This window comes from Cryptomeria japonica, chromosome 7, assembly GCF_030272615.1.
Source record: "Cryptomeria japonica chromosome 7, Sugi_1.0, whole genome shotgun sequence".
Taxonomy (NCBI): domain Eukaryota; kingdom Viridiplantae; phylum Streptophyta; class Pinopsida; order Cupressales; family Cupressaceae; genus Cryptomeria; species Cryptomeria japonica.
The window spans coordinates 852,249,180-852,268,142 of record NC_081411.1 but is presented as its reverse complement, the minus strand read 5'-3'; the positions used below and the strand labels follow the sequence as shown (position 1 = coordinate 852,268,142).

The following is an 18,963-nucleotide window of genomic DNA, read 5'->3' as shown; positions in this document are numbered from 1 at the left end:
CCAAAACGGCAGTACGGATTGACTACACGCGTGTTAGTTGCGCATTTTACACCGTAGATTTTGCAGTAAACGGCTGCAATTGACTAACACGTCGCTATCACGCTGTACGAAAGGTCTGTTTTGAAACCAGAATAGCTTCAGCCTTCTCCAAGTAAGGCTCATTCCTTAAATACATAACACTCAGATGAATTCATCTTAATGTCATTGCACCTAGTGACCACTATCAGTGCTTCTAATTATACACAAACTTACTCTATCTCAAATACCACTTAACAGAGATTTCAGAGTAATCCTACCACTATTCTCACAATCCAATCGATCAAACTGCTCTGTAATCTGAACAACATCTATATCCTGCACTTTTTTCATCTCCTTCAGTTTATACAATACATGTTCTGATTTAGTCACCAGCCCATTATGATCCATATCAGCCGCCATTAAATCCTCAGCAGTCACAGCTCTTTGCAACACACGTTCTGCAATAGAATGCTTTCTTTCATCAGTCTTTGCCTTGCATTCTGCAAAGTACAAAACTGCACGGGCAACAAAAAGTGTGCTGAAAAGAAGCCAAACACAGGCAAACATCCTGCCCTGGAGTGTTTTAAATGCATGATCTCCATACCCAACAGTGGTCACAGACATGACTGAGAGATAAAATGCATCAACCCATTTCGGTTCCTCAATTTTGTGTGCACCAATACTTCCAATGCCAATGCACAATATCACAATCCCAAGAGCAAGATTAAACATTACATTAATACATTTTCTGGCCTTTTTAACATCTATAATGTTATTTGGGGTGCCCTCCACAGCACTGAGTAGAAGAGTCTCCTGCTTATTCAAAACATAGGCCACCATCCCACACAACAAAAGCTTTACAAAGATGAATCATAAGACTGCAAAAAAAGAGCTGAATAACTTTGTTGATACAGTCATGGGTACAATATCTCTATACCCAATTGTACACATTGTTACAATGGAAAAGTAGAGGGCATCACCTGCAGTATTTGTTTTTAACCCAGAGAATTTGTTCTTGCTGAAGCAATAAAAGATGACCACTGTGACAAGATAAATTATCAGATAAGAAAAAGCTTGAATGGTCATGGAAGTAATGGAATCCAGTTTTGGCCTTTCAGGGCTATTCTTTACCTGGTTTATCTTGGTCATGGCAGGAGCAGATCTTACTCTATGCAAATTTCTAATCCTTGTGCTACACAGATGTTTGTTTTCTTGCAGTGTATGATCATCATCTGCTGCATCTATTACAACTAAATTGCTTTGAATGTTATCATTGATACACAGTGTTTTGTTTGATCTTTCTGTCTTAGGTATAGGAATTCCACATTTGAGTTTCTATTTTAGGGCGTCTTGCCTTGAATTTTTTACATTTGTAAGGGAATGTCAGTCAATTCTAAGTATTTAACACTTTAAAGTCTAAAAGTTAAAGTTTAATTTGTGTGATTTAAATCATCCGAAGATAAACAAGCCTTACCTGTTCTTCTTTTGGAATTGGAAAAAGCAAATTATCTGAGCTTGATCATGGAGATGTCATTGCGTTCATGCCATTTTGATCTTTCTTTCGGCCTGCATCGATAATTATAATAGGTTGGTTATGAGATTATAAATAGGCACATTCATTGAGTTCACAAATTTTTTTCTTGTGAATAACTTTTAGTTAATTTTTTATTTAAGTTGATAAAATAACAAGTGCCATGTAGTGGCGAGTACTTGTTGTCATAGTATTGTAATAAGAATATTTGTTCTAAATTTTAATTATTATAATTTTGAATTGTAATAAAAATATTTGTTTTAATTTTTAATCATTATAATTTTGAATAATTGTTATTTTAGAATTATATTACAATAATTATATTTATGTAATATTAACTACAATTCTTATTTTAATAAAATAATATAAACTAGCAATCACACTTTGGTGTGTAATGGGTATGCTAAAGAGGTGCAGAAGATCAATTGGCATGTAGTTCATGAGGTCAATTTGTGGCCATGATGTTGCTTGTGGAACAAAGGACTTCATTAAGGGATGATAGCTTAAAATCAACTATGCATCCACTTACAAGGACTCAATCATAACTAAAATGAAACCTTTGAATTGAGAAGATAATCAAGTTTTATTAGCAACAGGCTCATGTTATGTTTGCAATGGGTAAGCGTGAGAGAGGTTGAGATAGGGCTAGAAAGAGGTATATATAGAGGGGTGAGAGAGAGATGGGTAAAGAAATAGATATAGAGATAGAGAAGAAGATGAAGATATTGATGGAGTCGAAGATAGAGATGGAGAATGGGGAGAGGAAAATGGAGAGAAGGAGAGAGAGATATGTGAGAGAGAGAGAGAGAGGGGAGATGAATATATATAGATATGGAAGAGAAAAATAAATAGTTGGAGAAAATGTAGATATAGAAAGATAAAGATAGAGACAGGAAGTGGTATATAGATAGAGGGAGATATAGTGGTAGAGAGAGATATAGATAGAGGGATATATGAAAGAAGTTATAGGGAGAGATAGATATAGAGAGAGGAAAATAGATATGGATATAGAGACCCTGCCCAAAAAGAGGGAGAATGAGAGAGAGATGGGTGGATAGGAGGAGGCATGTCTAGAGATTAGGGGTAGAGATGAAGATAGAGAAAAAGAGGAGGGAAAAAAAGATGGAGCAAGGGAGAGGGGGAGATAAAGATAGAAAAAGAGGAGAGAGAGAGAGGGAGAGAGAAAGAGGGAGAGAGAAAGAGGAAGAGATAGAAAGATATATAAAGGAAGAGGGAGAGATGATATATATATATATATGGTGAGATAAAACTAGAGAGTTAGAGATATAGAGAGAGGAAGAGGGAGAGAGATAAATAAATGGACAAATAGAGATGGAGAGAGGGTGAGAGAAATATAGGGGAGATAGATATCTATTGGAAGAGAAAGAGAGAGATATAGAGATATACAAGAAGAAAAAGGGAGAGACGGGTAGAGATAGAGCGATAGATAGGGGGATAGGGAGGGAATGGGGGAGGGAGAGATGGGGAGAAATAGAGAGGAGGGTAAGATAAAGAGAGTGATGACCTAGAGAGAGAGAGCGGGGGGAGAGGGGGCATATTGATATAGATAGAGAAAAATATAGATAGATAGAGAGGGACAAGGAGAGAGATAGAGATATATGTGTAGAAAGAGATAGATAGACTAGCTAGAGAGAGATAGAGAGAAATATAAAAAATTCAATATATTGTCCAAGAGATATAGAGTGAATGAGAGAGAGGGGGAGGAAAGAGTGACATAAAGGAGCTAATAATGACAAGTAATAGAGAGTAAGGTTTAGACTTTAGAGAGAGGGAGAGAGATAAATATGGGGAAATTAGAGAGAGAGAGAGAGAGGGGAGAGAAACATGGAGTGTGTGTGTATAAATTAGAGAGTTATAAAAAGAGGGAGTGATGGGGAGATAGGGAGAGATAAGATAGAAAGAGGGAGAGAAGGGATGTATATGGATAGAAAGAGATAGATATAGGGATAGAAAGGATCTAGAGAGTAAATATAACTTGTGAAATATAAAGGGGGTGAGAAAGAGGGAGAGATGGAAGGAGAGAAAAAGGAGGAGAGGGATAAATAGAGATAGAAAGAGGGTGAGAATTAGAGAGGGGGAGATAGAGAGATAGAAAGATAAAGATATAGGAAGTGACATATGGAGAGGTAGAGAGATGAAGGAAGAGGAGTGTATAAGATCTAGAGATAGTGAGGTAGAATAGAGATAGGGAGAGAGAAATAGGCTAGAGTGTGTGTTTGTGTGAGTGAGAGAGATATAGATATAGAGATGAGGGAGAAAGAGGGAATGTGTGTGTGAGTAAAAGATAGATAGAGATATATATAAAGAGGGAGAAATATATACAAATATATAGAGAGGCGGGGGGGAGAGAGATGATATAGAAATAGAGAGATATAAAAAGAGGGAACAAGAGGGAGAGAGAGATAGAGAGATAGATAGAGTGAGAAGGATAGAAGAGGAAAAGAGAGAGATATGAGGAGAGGTAAGGAGATATAGATAAGGGAGAGAGATGGAGATGGAGATAATAATCAAATGACATGCTAATATCAACATAACTCCCCAAGGACATATGTTATCCTTAAATTATTGACATGAAATGAGTAATCAGAAATTAGTTGCTCTTTCTTGATCTCTTGCTCTAAACATTTAATTTAGGTGTTAAGTTGAAATTTATTTTATTTTATAAATTAGAATAAAATTCAAATATAATTATTCTATAATGATAAATTTTAAATAAGACGAAATGTATAAATTCTAATATCTTTTAATTATTATTTGTAGTTCCATAAAAAAACACAAATAATTAAAATAGAATTTTAACTTACAATTAATCCTTGAAAAAAAAGTAGAAGAATAAGAATAAAAAAAATAAAAATAGAATATTTAATAAAAGAAGATAATACTAATCAACATTCTTATCAAAAGAAAATAGTGATAGAAGAAAGATTTTAATTTAAAATATAACTATTCTATCATAATTAAAATTTTAATAAGACAAATAATTATATATTAAATTAATTATAACAATTTTTAATTATTATAAAAATAAATAAATAATTAAAATAATTTTTAAACTTAACGAAAAAAAGAAAAAGAAAAAAAGAAGAAAAAATAGAATTAAATAAAGTTGGTTCTTTCTTTTTCAATATTTTTTCTTTTAAGAAACTTAAAAAGATAGAACATTCTAATAAAAGAAATAACATTTCAGGAATATTTTGACTAAAAGTAGATAATAATAAAATATAACTTATCTATGCATATTTTTTTCTAATAATAATATTAAAATGCATATTTTTTATGTTGAACACATTCCTATATGAAGTGAACCACCTACTTATTTCTATATCTACAGTCTTGCAGTGTTGTCCTCAATTTTGAACCATTGATTTTAATAAATAGGTTGTTCACTTCATATAGGGAATGGCTTTGAAATAATGATTATAATATAATACAAAGTTTATAATGAAAAAATATTTTTTTCTAAAAAGCATAATCCTAATTTAATTAAATTTTTTATATAATTATAATTGTAATAATACAATTGTCTTCGGACATGTAGTGTCGTTGTTAAAACACTTCGTTGGTGAAGCGACCACCAAGGTTCAAACCCCTGCTGGGCCATTGTGCTCGCAGACCTTGTGCCTTCGCTGGGCCATTGTGCTCGCGGGTTTGAACAAGTGAAGTGTGGGGATGAGGTCCCCCGGTTGTGGCCTCACTGGTTCATAGCTCCGAGTCAAAAGTGTTTCACGTGGAGCCGGAGGCCGTGTCATGCCAGTGTCGTCGGTCACGTTAAAAAGTTTACTAGACATTATTTTAAAAAAATAAAAATAAAAAAGTGAAAATAAACATTAATTATAATTGGTTTTAAGAAAATAACTATTAATAATTAAAAAATTGAAAATAAACATTTTTTGATAACTTAATGAAAAATATTTAAATTTATGATTAAAAGTTATTAAATTATTTTGTATATATTAAAATGATTGAAAAATTTATGATTTTAAAAAAGTATTTAAAAATAGAATGATTTCAAAAAATATATAAAATATAATAATAAAGAATACGTATAATGAATAGGTTTATTTTTTAATAGAAATATTTGTATTTAATTTAATTTAAAATGAATCAAGTCCTTATAATTGATTTTATTGTTATGATTCTTGGGATGGGCATCCCTTGATTATCTCGCAGTTTCCTCACCTTCAGCCTCTTTGTGACGCTTTTGTTGAGGTGGGATGGAGTAGAGTAGCAGACTTTAAGACCGTTGTTCTCAAGGGGCATGTGTATGTGACTGTTGTTACCTCTAGATACCAGGAGTTGGATAGGCAGTTGTATGGTCAAAGGGGTGTGCCTTGGTGGAAACAAGTTTGGAATCATTTTTTTTGGCCCAAGTGTAACTTCTTTCTTTGGCTAGTTGCTTAGAGTAGATGTATTACATGGGAGAATTTATAAAAGAGGGGTTTCCAGGGGCCTTCAAGACTTGTTATTTGCAAACTGAGTGAAGAGTGTGTTTCTCATCTCTTCTTTTAGTGCTCTTACTCTAGAGAGATTTGGCACCTATGGTGGGGTGCATGGAATCACGTGTCTGTTCATACCACCTCTTTAGTGGAGTTCTGGGATAGCTTGGGTCGACCTCCTGCTAAGCCTTCTTTTCTGCAAATTGCTTGGCTTCTTGATCCAACTTTTATTATTTGGAATTTATGGTTGGAAAGGAACAAAATGATCTTTTGGGATGCAGAAATAGCTAGTGCTCTTGTTTGGAGAAGAATTATGTGCGAGATTCAGGAAACTATTTTTTTCTAAATGTGATGTCTCTGGATCTATTGAACCTAGTGATCTGGCTATGATAAGGAATTTGAATCTAGTTGACAATGGAGTTGGAGGTTCTAGTAGAAGGAAAATGAGGCAGTCCAAACATAAAATTCATAAAGAAGGAAGGTGGCTTCCTCCTCCCGAGGAATTTTAAAAGTTAAAACTGATGGGTCTTCTAGAGGAAATCCTGGTCATGTAGGTATTGGAGGTATTGGTAGGGATAGCAATGGTCAGGTTGTTTTCTTCTTCTCTACCTATAAGGGATTTCACTCTAATAACCTTATGGAGACTATAACCATTCTTAATGCTATTGAAATTGGTTGCTCTCTTGACTAGAAGAGGATTGTTTGTGAGTCACACTTGCAAATTGTGGTTGGTATGCTTAATGCTCAACACCTGGAGGAGGCCAATTGGCAATTAGTTGTGGTGGTTAAACAAATTTTGTCTCTCTATTCTTCATTGGATCATATTAGCTTTGGCATATCCCCGAGGAATGGAATAGAGTGACAGATTATTTGGCAAAATGGGCTTCTGAGAACCTAGATGGATGGGATGTGGATGATTGGGGCCTCTTGGGGCATGATTATTTGGAGGAGTTGGATAAGTTAGTTGGGCAGGATAGAGTTGTGTAGTTGTTCCATTTGAGGCTCTGGTTCTTCTTCTCTGATTGTTTGGTGCTTCTTTTCTGGCTTTAGGCCTTCTGCTTTGTATTCTTTGATTTGATTTGAATAAATTTTTACCCCTCCCTTTTCCAAATAATTTGTTTTATTATCTATATTTTTAGATAAAAAAAGAATTATTAAAATTAATATGTCTAATTAGAAAAAATATTTTATTTACAATATTATAAATAATAATAAAAAATTAAAATAGACATTTGAGTTTTAAAATACAAAGAAATCTAAAAAAAACCTATGAAGGTACACCTATCAAAGTCTAGCAATATATATATATATATATATATATATATATATATATATATATATATATATATATATATATATATATATATATATATATATATATATATATATATTATCTCCAATTTTATTTATTCATAATAGTTTTATTTTTTTTATTCTTAAAAATAACATGTTTTCAATGATTTTTTTTTTCTGAATTTTTTAAAAAGATAAAAGAAAAGATAGATACAATTTTTTTTTAAACAAAGTTTTAAAAATCATTGTTTTTGTTATTTGTTAATATTCACATAAGTTAAAAGTGTATTTTTCTAAATAAAAGATAAAATGAAGGTTTTTAGAAGACTTACATTTTTTATATTAGACAAGGCAAGAACAAAGAACACAATAATAGTATATATATATATATATATATATATATATATATATATATATATATATATATATATATATATATATATATATATATATAATTAAAAGAGATGGGTGATATAAAGTTGCAAAGTCTTAAAAAAAGAAAAATCAAATTTTTGATCCACAATTTTAGTTATGATAGCTTTAATTTTTTATTTTTTTTAAGTAAAGATATTCATAGTTTTTTTAATTTAAATGAAGTTTTACAAAAGATTGTCTTTGGCATTTGTCAATATCCATAGAGGTCAATTTAGGTGTTTTCTTCTTCTTCTTTACATTGAGGATAACATGAGGCTTTTTAAAAGTCTCCAACCTTTTTACATTAAATAAAGCAAAAACATTACAGAAACACAATAGAACAAGTCACATGGTATCAAGAAGCGAGCACCACCAATGTTCTTATCAATAAGCAAACAAACAATAACATTATGTCTTTTTTCTTTTACTTTAGATTTTTTTTAATTTATTTATTTAATTTTTAATGTAATAGTTTAGTGTCTTTAAATAATGTATTCTTAATTTAAGAGTTGACATTTGACCCACATATTTTGAGTGCGTATTGTCTAATGGTTTAGACCCCACTTGTAAATTTATTTTTCAATCATAATTCAAACCTATAGGTGTACCCATAATTTTGGTTGAAAAGCACACATCTCCTTTAATTCTCAATTTTTTTAATTCAAAATTATCATAAACTAAAACTAAAGCTAACCTAACTTCAACACGAAGGAAACCTACGAAGCAATGTAAAAAAAGGTGAGTCTACGAAGAGACTCAGTAAGACACCTGCCAGTGCCAATAAATTTATCCTCGCTTCGCAGTTTCCAAATGAACCAAAGGATATAAGAAGATAAGATAAACCAGAAAGTATTAGCGTCCTTCTTTAGACCATCAATAAAACCAGTGATGATGCTAAAGGTATCCACCTAATTAGGAATATAAAAACCAAACATTAACCAAACCTCCTTGGCGAAGGAGCAGTCAAAGAAAATGTGCCTACCGGTCTCAGGAAGTCTGCAAATGGAGCAAATATCAGTACTGGGAGGGTTTCTCCTTAACGGGAGTCTGTCAATTATAAGCTGCCATTTAAAACATTGTATCTTAGGAGGAATTAGACTTTTCCATAGGAGAGTAAAGCATTTATACCAGGAGTTGTCAGGCAGATCCAAGTACCATAGAGTGTTAACATGATTAATAATAGAGTCATCATTAGAGATTAGGTCAAAAATGGCGCGACATGTAATATTGGGTAGGAGAGAGCCATCCTTCCACTTGAGATTCAAAAAACAGTGGGAGTTTATATTAGTGCTAGTGGGCAGGGCAAGAGTGGCACATGCATTCTTAACCATATGGTAGATTTTTTTCTGGGGGGGTGAGAGATTGTTGGAAGCGTTGAGCTCTTCCCAGCTGAGCAAGGAACCATTCTCAAATAGGTCCTCAAAGACCCTGATGCCGGATCTATCCCAAAACTTGGCCGAGCAGCCTTGCGTGAGGGCAAGGGGTTTATTAGCATGAAAGAGATTCCACCAGATCGATTTTCCCCCATGAATGGTGCCATTGCTACTAATACTAGGGTTGTTAATAGGATGTCTAATATGCTCCCAGGCCTTCCAAATGGATTTAAAAACATATGAGCCTTGCACGGAAACAGGAAAGCGACCTGCCACTAGGTCAGCTAGGGGAAGGGCTTTCCAGGACTTAGCATTTTTAGGAACACCTCTCTCAATATTGTTTCTAATCAGGACTTTCCAGGGCTCCATGCCATCTAATGCATGAAAGATCCATTTCGTAGCAAGGGCAATGCCTTAGGTCCTGAGATCCTTTAACCCAAGGCCGCCCATTTTCTTAGATATGTGACACCATTTCCACTTAACCGCGTGCATTTTTTTCCCACCTTTGCCATCCGACCAAAGGTACTGTCTTATGGTTTTCTGGATATAAAGGATTTGATAGTTATTGAACATCCAAGTGGAGGAGTAGTAGACACTATATGAGGAGAGGATTTTCTGACAGACTTGGATTCTTCCAGCCAGAGAGAGGAATCTATTATCCCACCTATGCAATTTTTTGTCAATCTTATCCTTAATCCACTGCCACATTTCTTTAAGAGAGGGAGAAATAGAGAAGGGGATGCTGAGGTATCAGATGATTTTGTTGGGGCCTCCCCATTGGAATCCATAAGGACTAAGCCAGTCAGGGGGTTTCTCTTTCCAGCCAAGGAGGGTAGATTTGGCAAGGGAGATTTTAGCTCCAGACATGATACCAAAAGTTTTAAGCTTTTGAACAAGGTTGTCAATGTTCAGGGGTGAAAGTTCAAGGAAAATGGCAGTATCATCTGCAAACTAGATGTTGAGGAGGCTGGAGTCATCAGGGAGCTTAACTCCTTTGACACAGGGGGATAGAGTGTCATCCCTAAGAAGATAGTACAGAGCATCAGACGCAATGACAAAAAGGGCGCATGCAAGAGGACAGCCTTGCCTGATAGATCTACTAAGTTGAATGTTTTGGGAGAGGGAACTATTGATTTCTATTTGGGTCGAGGCATCCTGTAGCAGGACCTTAACATATTTACAGAAGTTATCCGGGAACCCAAAGGCTTGTAGCATCATGATGATAAAGTCCCATTCCACACAGTCGTAAGCTTTTTCAAAGTCCAGCAGGAACATGGCAGTGTCTTGGTTAGAGGCTCTAGCCCAATCCATGGCTTCCCAGCTTGTAATGAGGTTCTCGATGATATATCTGCCCTTGATAAAGCTTGTTTGGGTAGGGCAAATGAATTTAGGGAGGATCCTTTCAAGTCGAAGGGCAATAACTTTAGCCAGAATTTTGTAAGAGACATTGAGGAGAATGATAGGCCTCTAGCTCTTGATGAAGGCCCTATCTCCATCTTTGGGTATCATCTTGATCGTCCCCTTGTTAATGTTAGCACCAAGGGTTCCATTGTCGAAGGCTTCAGAGTAAACCCCATGCAGGTCACTGGCAATCCATTTAAGATTGGCTTTATAGAATTCAATAGGGAGGCCATCCGGGCTCGGTGCTTTGTCAAATTTCAGGGAGTTAATAGCAGTAGTGATTTCCTCAACAGATACCCGTTGGTTGAGGAGGGTAGAGTCAGCAGGGGAGATCCTTGTGGGGATCAAGGTTTTTTATTTGTCTCTAGTGTCCTTAGCAATGGTAGTATCTTCAGAAGTGAATAGATTTTTGTAGAATAAATCAAAGGCCTCTTTGATACTCTGAAGGTCAATAATTTCCTTTCCATCGATGATCAACCTATCAATCTTTTCCTTAGACTGTTTGTGTTTAAGCAGTTTAAAGAATAATTTGGAGCCCTTCTCTCCATATTGCGGCCAGTGGGTGTGAGCCCTTACCATAGCCCCACGGATCTTAACTTGTTGGTGTTTTCTAAGAGCTTCTCTAGCATGCGCAACTTGAGCAGCCTTGTGAGCACAACTAGGGTTACTCTGGATGTCAAGTTCAAGGGAATGGAGTTGGTTGGTGAGCGATTTCTCAGCAAATCTGAAATCTTTTGCCTTTTTTTCCCCTATAGTCTGGAGGGTTTTTTGCCATGATTTCACATTAAAGTTCCATCTATCAATATTTGAAGGGAGGCGATTGTTCTGATAATTAAGGAGACTGATGAGATGCAGGGCGGTCAAGACATCCTGGTCCTTGAGGAGGGAGGTGTTAAGCACAAATTTACTAGAGTTATTGACCTGGCTATTCATAATATTTCTACTGTGAATAAGAGCCATAACAGGGTGGTGGTCGGACAGGGACGTAGGCCGAACAGAAACAGGCCTACCTTGGGCATCAGGTAGGAAGGAAAAGCTCTCTTTATTAGCATAGAATCAGTCCAATCTAGAGTAAATTCTACTTTCTCCCTTCTGCTAGTTGCACCAGGTATGCCATAGGTTGAGGGGGGAGTTCCCAAGATCCTCCATTGGATCAAATAGGGATTTGTGTAGTTTCAGCCCATTCGAGTGTTCTCTTTCCAAATTGTTCCAAGTGAAGGGTAGGCCACCAATTTTGTCAAAGTTGTTTTCAACCATGTTAAAATCCCCCACAATTATCCAGGGGATGTTTGGGAGAGATTTAAGCCAATCCCATAAAAAAATCTTTTCTCTATAATCATTAGCAACATATACCGAACAGATTCCAAAGTGAGTGCCTTTCAGATTGATGGAGTTCCAGATAGCCCTATTGCAAGGGGAGATACCTTTGTCAGTAATGAGATTGGACCACTTGGGATTGATAAGGAGTCTAACCCCACCCTTTCCTCTGGGGTGATTAGAGAAGACTTTAATGGCATCCTTCCAGATATAGTCAAAAGTAGTTTCAAGGGTAAATTCAATAGCTTTTAGCTCTTGTAGTAGAAGAAAATCAGTATTATTATGCATGTCAAGGAATCGTTTCACGATGAACTTTCTGTCGGGTGACTCCAACCCTCTCACATTCCAAGAAATAAACTTCATCATTAATGAGAGGGGGTTAAGGAGTAGCTGACAGCCTTGGAGCTAGAGGGGATGTCAGGGATTGTGGGGGGATTAATCCCCTTCTTTTTATTCTTGGAGCCAAAGGGCCTCCCTTTTTTCTTGGTCATGGAGCACTGGTCCAACTGGTCTTCCTCTTCCTCACTAGGGGTGGAACCGGTCAGTGGATCGAAGCTTCCTTCCCCATTCTGGCCTAGAAGGGCCAATTTACTGTAGTCCATGCAAGACTCAGATGTTTAATTGAAGGGAAGGAGCACATTAGGGAGCATCTTAGAGGCATTTGTAGTGTTAGCAAGAATGACTTGAATAACACAAGAGTCATCAATTTCATTAAACACCTTGGGGACACCACCCTTGTCAGTAGTGTTATCGAGACCCAGAGGAGGTGGTAAAATGGGAGTCATAGAGGAGGAGCTTAGGGGAGTTCCAGGTCTATGAGCCATTTCAGCAGAGCCAGTTTTGGAGTATGTAGCAATACTGCTAGGGATGTTGCCCTCAAAGTTTTTAATTATTGACTTGACATTTAAATGGTTCGAGGTTAGGCAGGCACCTGAAGAATGGGAGGAGGCATTCTTCCTAGAGTTACTCTATTTGATTCCATATCGGATTTTATCCACTGCCAATTTGTGCGCATTCTTCCTCCGACATTTTTTACTGATGGCTAACTGGAAGCCATCATCAGAGGGGGCTTCAGAGGTGTCCATGGCAGAGGGAGCAGGGGGGGTGGGCACAGATTGGAGGGGCTTGACATTGGCAGAGTTACCACAGCCAATCACCCCATTAACCAGATTATTCATACTAGTGCCAGGGGGGCTGTTAGCAAGCGGAGGGGTGGTGTCAAGTCCCTGCACCGACAACATTGACTCGGTGTTTTTAGGGTTCTGTTGATCACTGTTGGCAGGATCGACATTATTTTTTGCAGTTCTTTTCTTAATAATAGGGCAGTTTTTGTGCTGGTGTCCTTCCTTTTTGCATAGAAAGTAAGCATTTAGCCCTCCTAGGGTTTCCAGAGGGCATGAATACACCTCATTTTCAATCGTAAGGTTCAGGGTGTCAGGTATATCAATTCCTGGCTTGATTGAAACCAACATTATAGCATCAAGGTGGGGGATAAGTCTATTTGAATCGTCCATCCTAACAAATTTGCCCACAGGTTCGATGATTTGAGGTAGGAAGCGCGAAAGGAATGACGAGACGTTTTTGAGTAGAAGCCACTTAGGGCATGAGAGAGCTATAATTTCCTCATTGATGGCTTCAGGCAACCAAGCAAGGGCACGGAAGGAGGTGTTCCCTACAGCCCAATATTGCTTTTTTGAGACCTCAACCTGTGTTTCTTGCGAGGAAAAAAATATAATAAACAAACCCTTTTGTATTTGTCTACAAAACGAAAACCTATAGCCAAGTTTTAAATTCCAAAAATTATGAAACCAGTCGTCTAGAAATTTGCGGGGGGGGCATTTTTCAACATCAATAGCGGCAAAGAAAATTGCTGTGTTTTTTAGTCTATTCTTCTCAAGCAGGATTTCCTTAGACATAGCATCATTAGGCGAAATGGAGGACAGGTCTATGGAGATGGCAGAGGTATTACCTTCTCCACCAGCCATGAACTTAGCGTTTCTATCGCAGGAGATGCCATCCTTAGGACCCGCGACGACGTCTGAGAAGGATCGCTTAGGTTTTGGCGGTGAGAGGTTAGGTTTAGGCGGTGGGTCTGGGACAATAACGTCCTCAAGCTCCATTAAAAGCCGAGTACAATGCTCTTGCGGAGGGAGTACAGTCTCAAATGTGATCGTAAACAAGGAAGACAACTAGCAAGCCAAGAAAAGTTGAAATCAAGTAAATGCGTAAGGTAGGAAAGGAGGTTTAAACCACGTGCAGGAGAGTGGTCTCCTCCACCGCATTCACTAGTCTACGTGCACAGAGGGCATCCACATCAGCAGAGGCGCAATGAGTATTGTCGTTTCCCTAACTCGCAGACATCAAATCCGCAGTATTTCGTATCCTTTATGCAGAGCTCATCCGCAGTATCGCCGATCTTCAATTCAATCACATCCTCTACGCAGAGATCATTTGCAGTTTCAATTCGCAGTTTCAATCCGTTGATTTTTTAATCCAGTTTCATTCGCAGTTTCAATTCGCAGTTTCATTTGCCAAAACAAAGTTTTAAAAATTATTGTTTTTGTTATTTGTTAATATTCACATAAGTTAAAAGTGTTTTTTTCTAAATAAAAGATAAAATGAAGGTTTTTAGAAGACTTACATTTTTTATATTAGACAAAGCAAGAACAAAGAAACACAATAGAACACAATAATAGTACATAATTATTATTAAAAGAGATGGGTGATATAAAGTTGCAAAGTCTTAAAAAAAGAAAAATCAAATTTTTGATCCACAATTTTAGTTATGATAGCTTTAATTTTATTTTAAAAATTAACATGAAGATTTTTTTTGTCTCTATTTTCTTTACAATTTTTTTAAAAGTAAAGATATTCATAGTTTTTTTTTTATTTAAATGAAGTTTTACAAATGATTGTCTTTGGCATTTGTCAATATCCATAGAGGTCAATTTAGGTGTTTTCTTCTTCTTCTTTACATTGAGGGTAACATGACGCTTTTAAAAGGTTCCAACATTTTTACATTAAATAAAGCAAAAACATTAAAGAAACACAATAGAACAAGTCACATGGTTTCAAGAAGTGAGCACCACCAATGTTCTTATCAATAAGCAAACAAACATTAACATTATTTCTTTTTTCTTTTATTTTAGATTTTTTTTAATTTTGATTTTTAATTTTTAATGTAATAGTTTAGTGTCTTTAAATAATGTATTCTTAATTTAAGAGTTGGCATTTGACCCACATATTTTGAGTGCGTATTGTCTAATGGTTTAGACCCCACTTTTAAATTTATTTTTCAATCATAATTCAAACCTATAGGTGTACCCATAATTTTGGTTGAAAAGCACACATCTCCTTTAATTCTCAATTTTTTTAATTCAAAATTATCATAAACTAAAACTAAAGCTAACCTAACTTCAACTAATTGTTACTTGTTCATTCAAATACCAAAAAAATTAAATTTAAACATTAAAATATTATATTAAAAAATAATACGTCGATTTATTTTAAATTGAATTATAGCTCAATTCATATATTTATAATTATTTACTTATTGACGTTAATATTATTATTTATTTTAATTTCTAAACTAAATATATTATATTTTAATCTTAAAACAATGGGACCGCCTCTGCCGCTGAAGTTGTACAGACGATCTCCAGTGAATGAAGAATAGTGAGAAACCCCAATTGAATGTGCCCTTGCAAAATCAGTCAGATTATGTATGTGGCCGATAACCAGACCACATCTACACTCGCATCCACTACCGTTGGGATATTAACATCCCCTTCAACATTGCCTGCACAGTATTTGTTTGGTCGGTCAACATCACCTGCACAGACTTCATAATCGATTTTCATTTACCAAAGATACGGGCTGCACAGGTTGAAGAGAAGAATGGAGCTGCAACGAAGGAGAAATCAACCCATTATGGTGCCCCTACGCGGCTGCCATGAATACCTGGAGAGTGATTAAGCATACCGATAAAAAGAAAATCTTCATGAAAGAGTAGATCAAGAGCGACGAAAGGACGAGGGTTAGGGTTTTTACAGAGCCGAACACCGAGGGGTTAGGGTTTATGCAGAGCTGCTCATCACGAGGGCTAGGGTTTGTAGCAGTGGTTGATTCCTTGTGGCACTCACTCAGTCTGCGAGTTGGTCGAGACAACCATGGTAACGTGGACACCTCGACATCTTTGTGGATGGGTTAATTCTCCTCCACCCAGTTTGAAACTCCTATCCACTCTCTGTTTTTCTATTTTTTCTTTCCTTCTGTTTGCAAATTTAATTCTACACTTCATTTAATTCGCAACTCCCCCCACCTACCTTATCACTCGTACGACTTAACCTTTGGCTTCTGATGGAGCCAGAGTTGGATGGCGGTGCCATTAATGGCCCTAAGTCCGCAGATCAAGCTAAATCTCCGCCAAAAAAATCTTTTGCTGAAATCGTGTCCCCGCCTGCAAATGGAGTCAACCCTAACGAGCGATTTTCTAAGGCTCCTGGCAAAGAACGATCTGGTGAGGAAGGTAAGTGCCCTAGCACTATCTCTGGTTCCTTCTGCATTTTGCCCAATTTGGAAATGTTGAATGAAATTGCCTCAGAAAAGACTAGGTTGAGTAATATTGCCATTTTCTTTGCATGTGTTGATGTTGAGAAATGTCCACCTAGGAAATTTTTAGACGACTGGTTTCATAACCTTTGGAATTTAAAATTAGGGCTTAAAATATCCTTTTGCAGACAAATTCAAAAGGGTCTCTACCTTATTTTTTTCAATTCTCACGAGGCTCAAAGGGAGACACTAAAGCATCAATACTGGACAGTGGGGAATACTTCCTTCCATGCCCTAGCTTGGTCTCTAGAGGTGGTCAGTGATGAGTTTCTCGCACTGTCCTCCCCTAGGTGGGTCATCCTCAAGGATGTCCCCTCCTTCCTCTGGCATTTTCTTCCACAGTTAATGGAACCTTTTGGAAAAATGATTCGTATTGATGAAACGACCTGCCTCGTCCCTAACCTGGATGCCAGAATGCTTGTGTCCATTAAGCCAGGGATTGATATCCCACCATCTTTAACCCTAAACGTCAATGAATAAACCTTTGTCTGCCTTATTGAAATGCTTAGAGGATTAAATGCATGCTTTCTCTGCAAAAAAGAAGGGCATCTTCAGAAAAATTACCCAATCATCAATCACAGAAATCATAAACCCAACATTAACTCAACTGATGCTTCCACAAACCCTAGAACCAAGATTTTTCAACACTCATCCACCCCACTCCCTGTTAATGAAGAAGTTGCTATTCCTATCACCAATTCTTCAGAATTAAAACCCATGCACATTGATCACACACCCTTTGTCTCAGACCAACTCGGTCCGACCTCTAACCCAACAATTGGTCCTTCAGAATCGCCCTTTGACTGTTTTTTCAGTTGGTCACTTCTAGGAAGTGTAGGAGGAAAATTAGCAACCTGAATGCCCCAAATCAAAACCATCCTAATATCCCAACTATCAGCTAAGGAACGGGCATCTGCGATTACCCCCTCCCTACAAATAATAGCTCACCCGCTCCCACTCGAGCCTCGGCGAACTCTGTTGTAAAAAAAATGGTTAAAAAACTTGAGAACCCTAGTCGAAGTGCTGATGTTGCTAGCACCAGTGATAACCCTGCATGCGTGATGATCAGATCTGAAACCCCCAAGAATTCAGACTCCTCATCACCTGCAGGGCTTACCCTTGAAGTTAACATCACCAATCCTTCGACAACCTCTATGCTCAAAGAGCTAGAAGATAATCATGTTATTGAAGTAATCTACGCCAATAAGGGTCTTGAAGAAACTAGGTCTAGCACAGTGCTCCTTGGCTTTCCAGACTCCCAGATGTTTGGGTTCGACATAGGAGGAATTGCAGCTACTAGGAATAAACCATCTGAAGTTAGCGAAGATGAGGATGACGTTATGAAAGGATCCTCCTTGACTAAAAAGAAAGGTAGGCCTATGGGCTCCAAGAATAAAAAGAAATCTGGAGATCCGTGCGGTCTCCCTAGTTGAACCTCTTAACCCTCCTCTATAATGAAATACATCTCTTGGAATATTAGAGGCCTTGAGTAGCCTGATAGGAAGTTTGTCATAAAAAGTTCTCTAAGCCACCACAAGAACATAGATTTCTTGATGTTGCAAGAACTTAAATCTGTGGGTTTCCATCTTGACAGCTCACTTGACTTTATCTGGAGAGATGCAATCAAAATATGCACCAACCACCCAAAAGGAAAGGGAGGAGTTGGCCTTCTTATCTCCCCTAAATGGGCAAGAAACATTAGGGATAAAGGGATCTCCCCATGCAACAGAGCAGCCTGGGCTACCCTAGATATTAGGGGTTCCAGCTTTGGCGTTTGCTCTATATATGCACCTAATGACTACAAGAAAAGAGTGTCCCTTTGGATCTGGTTGACTTCCCTCCCAAGTATCCCCTGGATAGTGGCTGGAGATTTCAATATGACTGAGCATCAAGATGACAAGGTTGGGGGACTTCCTTTTGAATGGAAAAATGCAGAAAAACCTCACTGGGACAAACTTAAACAAAAACTCTAGTTATTTGACCCCCTCGAAGGCACTAAAACTGCTGCTTCTAACCTATGGTACACTTGGTGCAACTTTCAACAAGGTCCCAATCGTATTTATTCCAGACTAGATGGATTTTATGTTAACAACGACTTCTTCTCCTTCTCCCCTAACCACTTGGGGAGTGCGGTTGCTATCCTGCCAGTTACCCTTCCTGACCATTTCCCTATCCTTGTGGTCATTAACACTAGAAACGCTATCCCCTTCAGCAGCCCCTATAGCAAGAAATTTATTCTCAACACCTCCCTCCTTAAAGACCAAGATGTTCTAGGTGCCCTTAAGTTAGTCAGGTTCTTCAATCTTCAGCCTTAGCCTCCCCAATCCTGCACTCTCAGGTGGACAAGGAATGTCTCCTCCTGGCAGAAAGTACTCCAAACCATTGGCCAAAAGAAAGCCAAGGACTCTAGAGCCATGGAAAAAAATCTCACCCATCACCTCCATTCCCTAGAGCAAGATATTCAGAATAACCCCTCCTCCCCTACCTTAGCCAAGCATGTTTCTAAAGGCAGAGATATCCTCAGAAAGCACCAGCAGGTCAAAATTAG

The 18,963-nt window shown here is 37.2% G+C and overlaps 1 pseudogene; it reads right to left on the bottom strand.

Annotated features, from left to right (window-relative positions):
- Positions 1-258: 258 nt before the first annotated feature.
- LOC131028926 (two-pore potassium channel 3-like) lies at positions 259-1,167 on the bottom strand (annotated as a pseudogene).
- Positions 1,168-18,963: the final 17,796 nt, after the last annotated feature.